The sequence below is a fragment of the Silurus aristotelis genome, assembly GCF_946808225.1.
Source record: "Silurus aristotelis genome assembly, chromosome: 12".
NCBI lineage: Eukaryota > Metazoa > Chordata > Actinopteri > Siluriformes > Siluridae > Silurus > Silurus aristotelis.
Genome location: NC_139585.1, coordinates 11561872 through 11574854, shown reverse-complemented (window position 1 = coordinate 11574854; position 12983 = coordinate 11561872). Strand labels below are relative to the sequence as shown.

Here is a 12983-nt window from a genome sequence, read left to right as displayed (position 1 = left end):
ATTTGGCTGAATTAAAAATAAATCAAATCAAAATCAAAAGACTTTCATAGCAAGAATTTGCATTCACCTCTATTCTTGGCTGTCTTTGATGATCCAGTGTTTTACAGTATTTCATTATGAATAAATATCAGGAAAAAAACAATATATAAACAACAGAACATGATTCTCCCAGCCTTATCCAAGCATTCTAAACTCCACACAGGAGACAGCACGAGTACGAAGCAATTTCACCCCAAAAAAGTGACTCTACAGCTATAAATGACAACTGATGCCCAAAAGTATGATTCATATATATTATATGACCATCACATAGATTTTTTTCACCTCAAAACCCTTCTTTAAAATCCCACATAAGGAAAGAATAAACCATCCACTTACATTCTAGCCTTTTTGAATCCTTCTCTGGAAAACTTTATTCACGGATTTAGCTTACAGTGAGATACGTCCACAGCAGCAGAGTAAGTCATGTGGTGAAGAGCACATGTCTCAATAATAACCTTTAGTTTCAGCAAGAGAAATTACGTACATGACTGCACTCTTTCAGTGCGCTTCTTTCATCTGTCTAAGAGAAAGGGACTGAGAGAGAGTGAGAGAGAGAGAGAGAGAGAGAGAGAGAGAGAGAGAGAGAGAGAGGAAAAATAAGAAAGAGAGAGAGAGAGAGAGAAAGAGAGAGAGAGAGAGAGAGAGAGAGAGAGAGAGAGAGAGAGAGAGAGAGAGAGAGAGAGGAAGGCTGAGCAAGGCTAAGAGGGAGAGTGAGAGAGGTTTTACCTTCAGTGTTCATGCTTCGTTGCTGATCTACGCGTTAGTAGTCATGCTACCCGGTCCCTCTTTAGCAAACCGAAGCACTGCCTGCTCTGTCACCTTTTCTGCACTTACATGGCAAGCTAGAGTGCAGGCTGCGTGTGGAGAAGCGTGGATGGGAGCCAGGGTGTGTGAGTGTGAAAGAGACTGTGTGTGTATAAGAGAGAGGGAGAGAGTGGAGGGAGAATGAGAGAGAGAGAGTGTGTGTATTTGCACACTGACATGCTGTCTTCTCTTTTAAATGTGTTTCGCTCTGTGCTACTTGCTTCTTTTTTCAAATGCATGTGATTCTGGTTGAAATTGTTTTCTACTTTTATGTTTATTCTGTTTGTTTTTTTTTTCATAATTTCCATCCACATTTGCATTCTTTTTTTATCTTTCTCTCTCCTTCTCTCTCTGTGTCCGTTGCTGTCAGGGAGAGAAAGTGAAGGAGAAAGGACTCAGCACATGATTGGCTGCCACTCAGAAGTCCCCAGTAAAAACGACAGGAAGAAAGAAAAAAAAATGAAGAACGAGGAGGGGTTAGGAGAGCCTTTAGTCCCCTGGAGCTGTGGCTTTGACTTAGCTTGCCACAGAGCACAGTGGGAGTGAAAGGATACATAAAGGCCATCACTGGGAGGTTAGGATGGACACAGCCAAAGAGAAAAATTTAACGAAATATAGAGAGCAATAGGAAGAGAGAGAGAGACGAAGAGAGAAAGAGGGACAGTCTATATGAGAGGTGAAAGAGACAAAGAAAAGCTCAAGCAATAGATGGCAGTAATGATCCATTGCAAAAAGACATTTCATGATGGATGGAGTCGCTGATGCTTGATGTCTAAAGCAAACCAGGCCTGAACTAATCCAGTGCTAACGACAGCAGGATGAAGGAGAAAAAGACCATAAGATGTAAAGCAGAAGCAGGAGAGAATGGCAAGAGACTGCTGCTGACTTTTTCTTCTTGTTTGACAAGAGTTGAGGATATCTTGAAGGACAGCTTTCAAAAATTCAGTTCATGTCTAACATTAAGCATCCATCCTTAACTCAGTGAACGGATTTATGACACTCAACACTCACACGACAGAACATGCTGCAACATTTATATTCAAACTGGAAACAAGCCATTTAGGGCTTTTGGTGTAAGTTAAATGTTGAAATAGCGATTAAGAGAGATTAGTGGAACACGAGTAAGCTTGGAAAAGATAGCTAGCAAAAGGAAGAGATAGAAGCCTTTCATATGATGATTTGTGTAAAAGTACCACAGGCCTTATAACCTATCTAGTAAAGATACTTTGAAGCACATGGGTTTCTATGAATATTTTATTAGCAGAAAAAAGGATAAAAATTACTCCAGTGGTGGCTGCTTGCCCTGAACTTTTTTAGTCATAGAATCAGTTTTTTTTTTGGTTTTTTTTTGCTGATCTGAAATGTATCCTGCTAAATTAACATTTTTACAGATAAGAATGAACAGATGAGTGAGAGATGATCCCTCACTGAAACTCCAGCGTGTAATTAACTTTGCCTTGGGCTTTGTGTTGTGGCAAATCTTTGCCTATTATAGCTTATACTGTTTTAGGTTTGTGTGTGTGTGTGTGTGTGTGTGTGTGTGTGTGTGTGTGTGTGTGTGTGTGTGTGTGTGTGTGTGTGTGTGTCAGAGAACCACCAGCCACACCTTCCTCCGAGGCTCACACTCTCACTCAGCCTCTCCCTGCTCTAATCACCTACACCGTGTGTGTGTGTGTGTGTGTGTGTGTGTGTGTTTCTCTCTACAATTTTTCTTACTATTAAAATCATACACAGCGGACACGCCTACATGGTGTACATACATTATTAATTATGACATCAGGCATGTTTGTACAGTCAGGGCATGTCTGTTTGAAATGCTGCTTCTAAGTTAATTACATTTGAGAATTTTCACTGCAGCTGATACTATATATTTGTTTGTGTGTGTGTGTGTGTGTGTCTAAAAAACTTTAAAAATTATTAGATATATGTCAAACCAGAGAACTTTGTACTCAGAAGGAGGTTCAGAGTGGTTATAGGTAGTAATTTCAATCAACATAATAGACAGTGTTCTTCCAAGATGCCTAATACCAAATCTCTGCTATCATGGACCTGATTTTTCTTTTAGTATTATTACATTTATGTACATTTTTGCCTACTTACCTCATGCAATATTAAGTCCAAATTAGAAATACCTGTGGAATTCTTGGATAATAGAATCAGAGATTGAGTTGGACAAACGCTCAGACCTGTATGAGGTGAATAAGATTGCTTCTGAAAAGCCTTGAAGGCATACCATAATTCACATTAACCATTATGTTTTCCTTCTCACTGTCTTGTCACATGGGAAAAGTTAAAAATAAGTAACTGAATCTTAACACACTTAAAATGAGAAACTGTTTTAATAGTAGCCTTCAGCTTAATCCTAATATGTTGAATCTTTTTCTTCTTCTTTCGGCTGCTCCCATTAGGGGTCGCCACAGCGGATCATCCGTCTCCATATCACCCTGTCCTCTACATCTGCCTCTTTTACACCAACTACCTGCATGTCTTCCCTCACCACATCCATGAACCTCCTCCTTGGCCTTCCTCTTTTCCTTCTACCTGGTGGCTCCATCCTCAGCATTCTTCTACCAATATAATTCATGTCCCTCCTCTGCACATGTCCAAACCATCTCAATCTCGCCTCCCTCACCTTGTCACCAAAACATCCTACATGCGCTGTCCCTCTAATAAACAGGAGGGTGGACTTTCTAAACTTGTCCCTCCACTGCCCTCCCTCTCATTCACACACATGTACTCTGTCTTACTCCTACTGACTTTCATTCCCCTTCCCTCCAACGCATATCTCCACCTCTCCAGGCTCTTCTCAACCTGCTCTCTACTCTCACCACAAATCATAATATCATCCGCAAACATCATAGTCCAGGGAGACTCCTGTCTGACCTCATCCGTCAACCTGTCCATCACCACTGCAAACAGGAAAGGGCTCAGGGCCGATCCTTGATGCAGTCCAACCTTCACCCTGAACCAGTCTGTCGTACCTACTGCACACTTCACTGTCGTCACACTGTCCTCATACATGTCCTGCACCACCCTCACATACTTCTCTGACACACCTGACTTCCTCATACAATACCATAACTCCTCTCTTGGCACCCTGTCGTACGCTTTCTCTAAATCCACAAATACACAATGCAATTCCTTCTGTCCTTCTCTATTCTTCTCCATCAACATCCTCAAAGCAAATAAGGCATCTGTGGTGCTCTTCCTCGGCATGAAACCATACTGTTGCTCACAGATGGTCACCTCTTCTCTCAACCTGGCTTCCACTACTCTTTCCCATAACTTCATGGTGTGACTAATCAACTTAATTCCCCTGTAGTTACTGCAAGACTGCACATCTCCTTTATGCTTAAAGATCGGTACCAGCACACTTCTTCTCCATTCCTCAGGCATTTTCTCACCTTCCAAAATCCTGTTAAACAACCTGGTCAAAAACTCCACTGCCACCTCTCCTAAACATCTCCACGCTTCTACCGGTATGTCATCTGGTCCAACTGACTTTCCACTCTTCATCCTCTTAATCGCTGCTCTCACTTCCTCCTTACTAATCCTATCTATATCCTGCTTCATCAACTCCACATCGTCCAACCTTCTCTCTCTCTGATTTTCCTCATTCATCAGCTGCTCAAAATACTCCCTCCACCTTCTTAACACACTCTCCTCACTAGTCAACACATTTTCCTTTCCATCCTTTATTGCTCTAACTTGCAGTACATCCTTCCCAGCTCGGTCCCTCTGCCTGGCCAATCGGTATAAATCCTTTTCTCCTTCCTTAGTGTCCAACCTCTCATACAGCTTCTCATATGCCTTTTTCATGGCTTTCGCCACATCCCTCTTTACCTGCTGCCGCATCTCCTTGTACTCCTGCCTACTTTTCTCATCACTCTGTCTATCCCACTTATGTTTTGCCAACCTCTTTCTCCTTATGCTCTCCTGCACTTCCTCATTCCACCACCACATCTCCTTGTCTTGCTTTCTATTTCCAGATGTCACACCAAGTACTTTTCTAGCTGCCTCTCTCATCACTCCTGCAGTAGTTGCCCAATCATCCAGCACCTCTTCAACACCACCGAGCCTCTGTCTGACCTCTTTCCTAAACCTTACACTACACTCTTCCTCCTTAAGTTTCCACCATCCTATTCTTCTTTCAGTCCTCACTCTCCTCCTCTTCTTCTTCGCCTCCAAAACCATCCTACAGACCACCATCCGATGCAGTCTAGCTACACTGTCCCCTGCCAACACCTTACAGTCTCCAATCTCCTTCAGGTTGCATCTCCTGCATAGCACATAGTCCACCTGTGTGCACCTTCCTCCACTCTTATACGTCACCCTATGATCCTCCTTCTTCTTTAAATAAGTGTTCACCACTGCCATTTCTATCCTTTAAGCAAAATCTACCACCATTTGCCCTTCCTCTCCTTAAAACCATACCTACCCATCACCTCCTCATCACCTCTGTTCCCTTCACCTACATGCCCATTAAAGTCTACCCCAATCACCAATCGTTCTTTCCTAGGTACACCATCTACCACTTCATCTAATTCACTCCAGAATTTTTCCTTCTCCTCCATCTCACAGCCAACTTGTGGAGCATAGGCACTGATGACATTTATCATCATCCCTTCAACTTCCACCTTCACGATCATCACCCTATCAGAAACTCTCTTCACCTCCACTACACTCTTACTGTACTCTTCCTTCAGAATCACCCCTAAACCATTTCTCTTTCCATCCACACCATGATAAAACAGTTTAAATCCACCTCCAATGTTCCTGGCCTTACTCCCTTTCCACTTGGTCTCCTGAACACACAGCATATCTACCTTTCTTCTCTCCATCATATCAGCTACCTCTCTCCCTTTACCTGTCATAGTACCAACATTTAAAGTACCAACCCGAACCTCCACTCTCCTGCACTGCTCCTTTTCCTGCCGTCTCTGTAGACGTCTTCCTCCTCACCTTCTCCTCCTTCGGCCAACAGTAGCCCATTTTCCACCGGTACCCTGTCGGCTAACGATACCTGTGGCGGTTGTTGTTAACCCGGGCCTCGACCGATCCGGTATGAAATTCTCATTTGTGATCCGCATATTTGATTTGGCCCATGTTTTACGCTGGATGCCCTTCCTAATGCAACCCTCCCCATTTACCCGGGCTTGGGACCGGGACTAAGAGTGCACTGGCTTGTGCATCCATAATGGCTGGGTTCCTAATATGTTGAAATCAAATATCAGTATTGATTGCATATGGTAAAAAAAAAATCAGATATTTGTCCTTTAGAAATTTCACCACTGTGGGACAAATAAAGGTATATCTTATCTTATCTTATTTTTAAGGGACATAAGACACACCAAAATAAAGCATATCTTCATTTATTCTCAGTATCCAATTATTGTCTTGTAAAGTCAAGTCCGGGACTTCCTCGTAGTACAAGATGGGACCACCTGCTTGCGCAGTGCTAAGATGTGCCAAATCCGGACCTCTGCAGACAGTTAAATGGATAGCCTACCAGAAGATCTTGATCAATATGGTAATGAAGACCATACTGTCATGTCAATCCGAGACATTAAAATGGTAAAAACAAAATTCAGCATGAGGGCTAGCATTCCCGTGCTGTCTTATTACATTGCTGTGAATATTATCATAGATCCGGGATCCGACCCGAAAAACCTGCACACGGTCTCCTCGAGGCAAAGAAGAAATCTTCTTAGCATGAAGGGGCGCGGGCAAAGCGACACCAGTCGAATCCACGCTTCAGATCCTGCCTCCAGTAGCCGTACCACAAAAGAGTTTACATTTGGAACATACAATGTCAGAACTCTTAACGACACCAACACCAATACAGGCCGAGTCATCAAGTACAAACCGCAGCAAATTGTAGCCAGTTGCAAGAAGCACAATATCGACATTCTTGGCATCCAGGAACACCGCTTCACCACCAATGGAGACCTGCACTACGAATCCGTTGATGACTACACACTTGTGCACACAAATTCATCCAAGGAGTGCCATGGTGTAGCCATCCTTTTTAGCAAAAAGATCGCAAATGTCATGCTATCTGTCGAGCGAAAATCAGACCGGTTAATCACGATGCACTTACAGGGCAATCGACGGGTCTGCATTGTTATTGCATACGCTCCAACAGAATGCTCTAAAGAAAACGCAAAAGACAGCTTCTATGAAGATCTGGATGAAACCCTAAAATCAATTCCACCCCACACAGTCCTTATCGTAGCCGGGACTTCAACGCTCGTATTGGCAAAGACGGACACGAGACAAACACAAGAATCGTAGGCCCAAATTGCTACCACGATGTGTCAAACGACAACGGTCAATGACTAATTGACTGCAAACCTACGACCAGCGCATTCACATTTTGAAAAGAGAAAATGCCGACTTGCCACTTATCAAGATCCAAAGGGCAACTTCTTCCAACTAGATCACATCATGATCAATCAGAAATGGTGGAATTCAATAAAGAACTGGCAGTCACACAACACAATCGACATTGGCTCGGATCATAAAATAGTGAGCGCGAACTTTCGTCTGTCACTCAGAGTTGCCAAGATCAAGCCAATAAACAGACAAAAGTACAACAACGAAAAACTTCTCGATTTAAAAACTAAACAAGCGTTCGACCTAGAACTTGAGAATCGCTTCAACCTGCTCTTCGATGATTAATCGGCATCAGCTTATTGTGCATCGGAACAAATCAAAATGCGAGCAGATGCATTAGAAACAGCGCTAATCGAATCGAGCACCAAAATCCTTGGAAAACGGCAAAAGCAAAAACTTGCAAACTGGGTGAGTGTTCAAACCCTCGAAGTGATCAACGCACAGCAGACTGCGAAGGCTAAATACAAACAGTCACCCACAAAAACAAACAAGGCCAAGTGGGTCGTGGCGCAAAAGTTTGTATCAACTCTCCTTACTCAGGATGAGAAGAACCATCTTAACGCTCAGCTCAGTGATCGTAAACTTGCAGCTTCCAAGAGAAAATATGGAGACGTGTGAAAAATCGTTGGATACATTTCCAACAAGCCGAAGCAGCCCGTCAAAGTCAGAAAAATGGACAACAAGTTTCCGACATCCAAAAAAGAAATTCTTGAAGAGTGGGGGAAATATTTTAACACCCTCCTTAACAACCGAAATAAATTCGCGGACCCGGCAAACCACCCAACACCATCGCCTGACCTATCTGGCATCAAAATCGGCTTGATAGCACTGTGGGAAGTAGAGCTAGCCATCAAAAGTCTCAAAAAGAACAAGGCGCCAGGACCTGACTTTGCGATGACGGCAGAAGTCATTAAAGAAGGAGGATAATTTATCGTTTGACAGCTACACAAGCTCATTAATCAGGTGTTCGATAACTACAAAGCACCGACCCAATGGACACTTGGCATGATCATTCCATTGCCAAAAAAGGGAAATCTCGAACAGATGACCAACTACCGAGGTATTACGCTTACATCCATTGCGGCCAAACTCTACAATCGTGTACTCTTAAATCGAATGCCATCCATAGACCCACTTCTAAAGAAAAGCCAAGCCGGCTTTAGGACAGGTCGTAGCTGCATCCAACAAATCAACATCCTAAGAAGAATAATGGAAGGAGCAGCAAGTGAGAACATTCCATTATACATCACATTCATCGACTTCAAGAAAGCCTTCGACTTAATTGACAGAGACATGATGTTTGCAATTTTGTGACATTACGGCATTCCTGTGAAAATGGTGAACGGCATCCGTGTCCTATACGACAAATCGATGAGTCAAGTGTACATGGACGGCCAACTATCAAAACCATTTAAAGTCACTACAGGAGTACTTCAAGGCGATGTTCTCGCGCCATTTCTCTTGAACTGCCAGTCAGCGATCAACAAGTCGCAAAATCAACGAGCTAGCCTTCGCTGATGACCTAGCCTTACTTGAAAGCGACCCGTCACGGGCGCAACAACAATTGACCAAGTACAGAGACGTCGCTAGAACCAGTGGACTTGAACTCAACATCAGCAAGACAGAAGAAATGCGCCTTAACATACCAACAGACAAGGCAACCGGTTCTCTCACGGTCGATGGCGAAACAATCAATGTTGTAGAGGACTTTAAGTATCTAGGATCATACATCGGATCATTAGAAAAGGACATCAAGACACGCATTGGTTTAGCGTGGGCTGCTTTCAATAAGCTGGAAAAAGTGCTAAAGTCACCTCTTAAGGACAAGTCACTTAAATTCGACACAGCATGTATCTCTATCCTACTGTATGGATGTGAGTCCTGGCTGCTAACAGAAGCGCTAAAAGAAAAACTTGATGTATTTGCAAGGAAGGCGTACCGCATCATGTTGAGCATAAGGCAAAAAGAAAAAGAAAAAGAGTTTCGACCAACCCAAGAGGAGATCAGAAAGCTTGCACAATCGAGAGGCAACTGGAAATCGATGATAGTCGCACCTATTAAGCCCGCCTGATGATGATGATCCAATTATTACTGATCAGCATTATAGAAGATCCAAAGTTTGGAGGCAGAAAAACATCCTACTTCGCAAGTATATCAATAGGCACAATGCACAAACACATACACATATAATTGTTCAGATTTACGACAATGGGTGGCTTGGCATAAACAATGTATGTTTTTAGAGAGTTGAAGAAACAAGAAAACTAAGAGAAACCCACATGAGAATTGGGAGTTCATGCAAAATGTCACATAAGCAGTAACCTAAGGATCAACCCTAGAATCATTCAGCTGTGAGGTGCCGTTTCTACGCCCCTACTCCAAACGTCTAATTTTTATAACCAGTGTGCAATATGCATGCAGGGAGTATAATTGGGTTCATGCATGTAAGACTCCCTCAGCTTTAGATTATGTGAGAAGCAAGCACACTTACACTGAATTATCAAGGGTTCTTAGCTTAAATTCTAATTAATAGTTCCACTTGAAGTCATTTCTGGAAAACACACTTGTTTTAATAAACTCAATACACAAATTTTGTACCCCAAACTGTTGGCACCCATTTAAGATGTCAGGCTTCCCCACCAACTAAATTCCAGTTGACAAACATAAATTAACATAACATTCCCTAAAACATGTGCTACTTTTAATTGTGTAGTTCATTGTGTTAATTCATGATAATGAATGTGTTATTAAAACATTATTATGTCTCCGTATTTCTTACAGTCATTTGGTTTTAACCTTTTGATGATTTTCATTGAGTTACATGGCACCTAAATAAGGTGTCATTATAACTGTCACTTATAATGTTGGTTATGTGACCACATTAATTTGTTAATTGGAAAATGTAGAAATAGTGATCAGATAAATATGCCAAGCCAATGTCTCCTATTTTTTTTTGCACTCAATAGAAACATCAAGCATTACATCAAACTGTATAGCAGGTTTGGATAATGACAATGGTTACACTATAATTAGCAATTCTGTGCATATTTTCTCAGACCTCAATAAAAAGTATAATTAAGTTCCCTTTCAGGAACTCGAGCTGCATCAACAACGCTTTGGGAAAGCTTCCGATTGACCACAAAGTAAATCACGTGTGTATTCTGCCCAACGGTAAGGCAGTGACATCATGACGAGGAAGCTTTAAGAACACAAGCGGTGAAGACGGTACTAGGCTGTGTGTGTGTGTCTGTTCTACAAAATGTAAGCTGCAGTAAAAAATGTTAAGAATGGATGGCAAGCAATCCTTGCCCCTGCTTTATTATGGGGGAAACACAAAGTTTGTGTGTCACTTGTTTAGGAGTGGAGCATGCACAGTCGGCATTTAAGGGAGCTGGCTGCTTTTATTGCTGCCACATGCCCATGCAGATGCGTCGTGCTCCTCGTGGTTCTGGCCCCATTTCTGCCAAGGCGAAGCAGCGACTGAGTTAATGGTGCTTGCAGTCGGATCTGGCAGAGGCTGTGGAGTTAGGCCTGTCCCTTTCTTTTGCCTCACCTGCCAGATCCAGCGATCTCTCCCAGGGTTCAGAAGCACGCCTTTCAGTGGGTTTTTCCTCTGTGGGGAGAGCGCCGCACTCCACCTCTCTTCTGCTGATGAGGTGGAGGGATGGATTTTGGCAAATCTTGCTGACACCCCATCTCAGCCAGTCCATTTCGAGGAGCTCCTGGAGGTAGTTACTTGTTCTGTCACCAAGCTAGATATGGCTTGGCCCCATTCAAGAAGCAGAAACAACGTCCACTTAGCAAGCTGGATGAGCATTTTTTGCAACCTACGTCACTGGCTCTGGCCGGGGTCTGCCCTTTTTCCTGGACCAGCACACTGAGGTTTTCAGGCCATATTCCACTTCAGTCCAAATGTTTCTCTCTATGCTAATGTAGTAGTGTGGTTATGGGACGATGCCCACAGGTTAAAGAGAGATGCTGGCTGGCTATCTGTCCCCGGCATCCCTCAAGTCCCCAGCACTGCCCACCAAGCCCCTTTGGACTTCCTTGGCCTTGGTGGGCAAGGCTTACCCAGCAGTGGTCAAGCCGCTGGCTGCCTGCCCACCATAGCAATGCTGCAGGGTAAGATAGATCTAAAGGATGCTTATTTTCACGTATCCATCCTTCCTTCAAACAGGAAGTTCCTAAGGTTTGCTTTCGGGGCCAAAGCTTACAAAGATCGTGTCCTTCCGTTTGGCCTTGCACTTTCACCCCACATCTTCACAAAGTGTGTGGATGCGGCTCTGGCTCTGCTGAGACACCAGGGCATCTGCATACTGAACTGTATCGATGACTGGTTGATAATAGCTTGATCAGAGCACCCAGCAACCCGGCATCAAGATGTCGTTTTTGCCCATATAAAGGAATTTCGGTTTAGACTGAATGGCAAGAAAAGTGTATTTTCTCCGGTACAGAGAACCACCTATCGACTGTTATGCTGGTGCAGCTGTCTCCTGCACAAGTTGAGTCTATCCTCACAGAGAGTCAAGAGAGTGAGAGAAGGCCAACTACTCACTATGAAGCAGTTTCAAAGACTGCTGGGTCTGATGACATCTGCATCCAATGTGGTGCCACTTGGGCTCCTATACATGCAACTTCTACAGTGGTGGCTCAGAGACCAAGGTCACACAGCGAGCCTTTCAGGCCTTAGACAATGCTTTTAGCATTGAAGCATTTCCTCTCAGACCTAAGGGACAATCATGTGCCGGTCCATACTGGTCCATACATCTGTGGTCTCCTATATCAACCACTAGGGTGGTCTGCACTCTCACCTATTTAACAAGCTGGCACAACAGATCCTCCTGTGGGCACAAGGGAAGCTGCTCTCACTGAGAGCACTATATATCCTAGGGCAGTTAAATCAAGAAGCAGACACGCTTCCGAGACAGGGGGCTGAGGCCTGGGGAATGGAGGAATATGAAGAATATTTTACAGAGCACAAGTGAATCTGTTTGTGACTCAAAAGACATCGCACTGTCCCTTCTGGTTCTCCTTCCACCTTAAAGGTTTATGTGTCCACTATTGCAGCTTATCCTGCTCTGCTTGCTGAACATCTTCTCATTAAAGAGCGTTGGGGATCTTCAAGCCCTTCCCATGGCCCCATCTCTTCTGGAGTTTTCTCCAGGCATGGCCAGTGCCTTTCTCTACCTCAGACCAGGGTATGTTCCCTAGGTGCCCTCGGTCATCCCGCAACCAGTCATGTTCCAGGCATTCTATCCTCCTCCTTTTTAGGCCTCTGACCAGGAGAAGCTTAACCGGGTGTGCCCGGTGAGAGCACTGGACACATATGTCCACAGATCTGCCATGTGGAGAAAGTCGGACCAGCTGTTTGTCTGCTACAGTCCATATAAAAAATGGTTTCCTGCCGATAAGCAGACACTCTGTAGATGGATTGTGGATGCCATCCACTCCTCAGTCCTCTGGTCACCCCGCTCTTTTCGGTGTCAGAGTGCACGAAACTGGAGACATTTGTATATTTGTGATTTTATAAATATCTATGATAATGGCAGTGTGTTTATGCATTTACAAAACATGGGTTTTATTTTAATCTGCATATAGTTATTTATGCATTTTAATTATGAAAACCTACATAAGTGTGTCCTATGAAACCATGTTTCTTAGTCCTTATATTTTTAGCTTGGTTTTGTCATAGATTTGATTTTCTTATTTGTCTTTATTATTATATCACATGATGTAACATT

The 12983-nt window shown here is 43.4% G+C and overlaps 1 protein-coding gene across 2 annotated transcripts in view; it reads right to left on the bottom strand.

Annotated features, from left to right (window-relative positions):
- The window catches only part of cdh10b (cadherin 10, type 2b (T2-cadherin)), a 43259-nt gene extending 42198 nt beyond the window's left edge, over positions 1-1061 (bottom strand). The window contains exon 1 of one of the 2 annotated variants that reach the window (XM_083556713.1): positions 769-1061. The gene's annotated coding sequence lies outside the window, so the exon portion shown is untranslated. Of the gene's footprint in view, positions 1-378 lie in introns of both variants that reach the window. The other variant, XM_083556712.1, reaches the window with a different exon arrangement.
- Positions 1062-12983: the final 11922 nt, after the last annotated feature.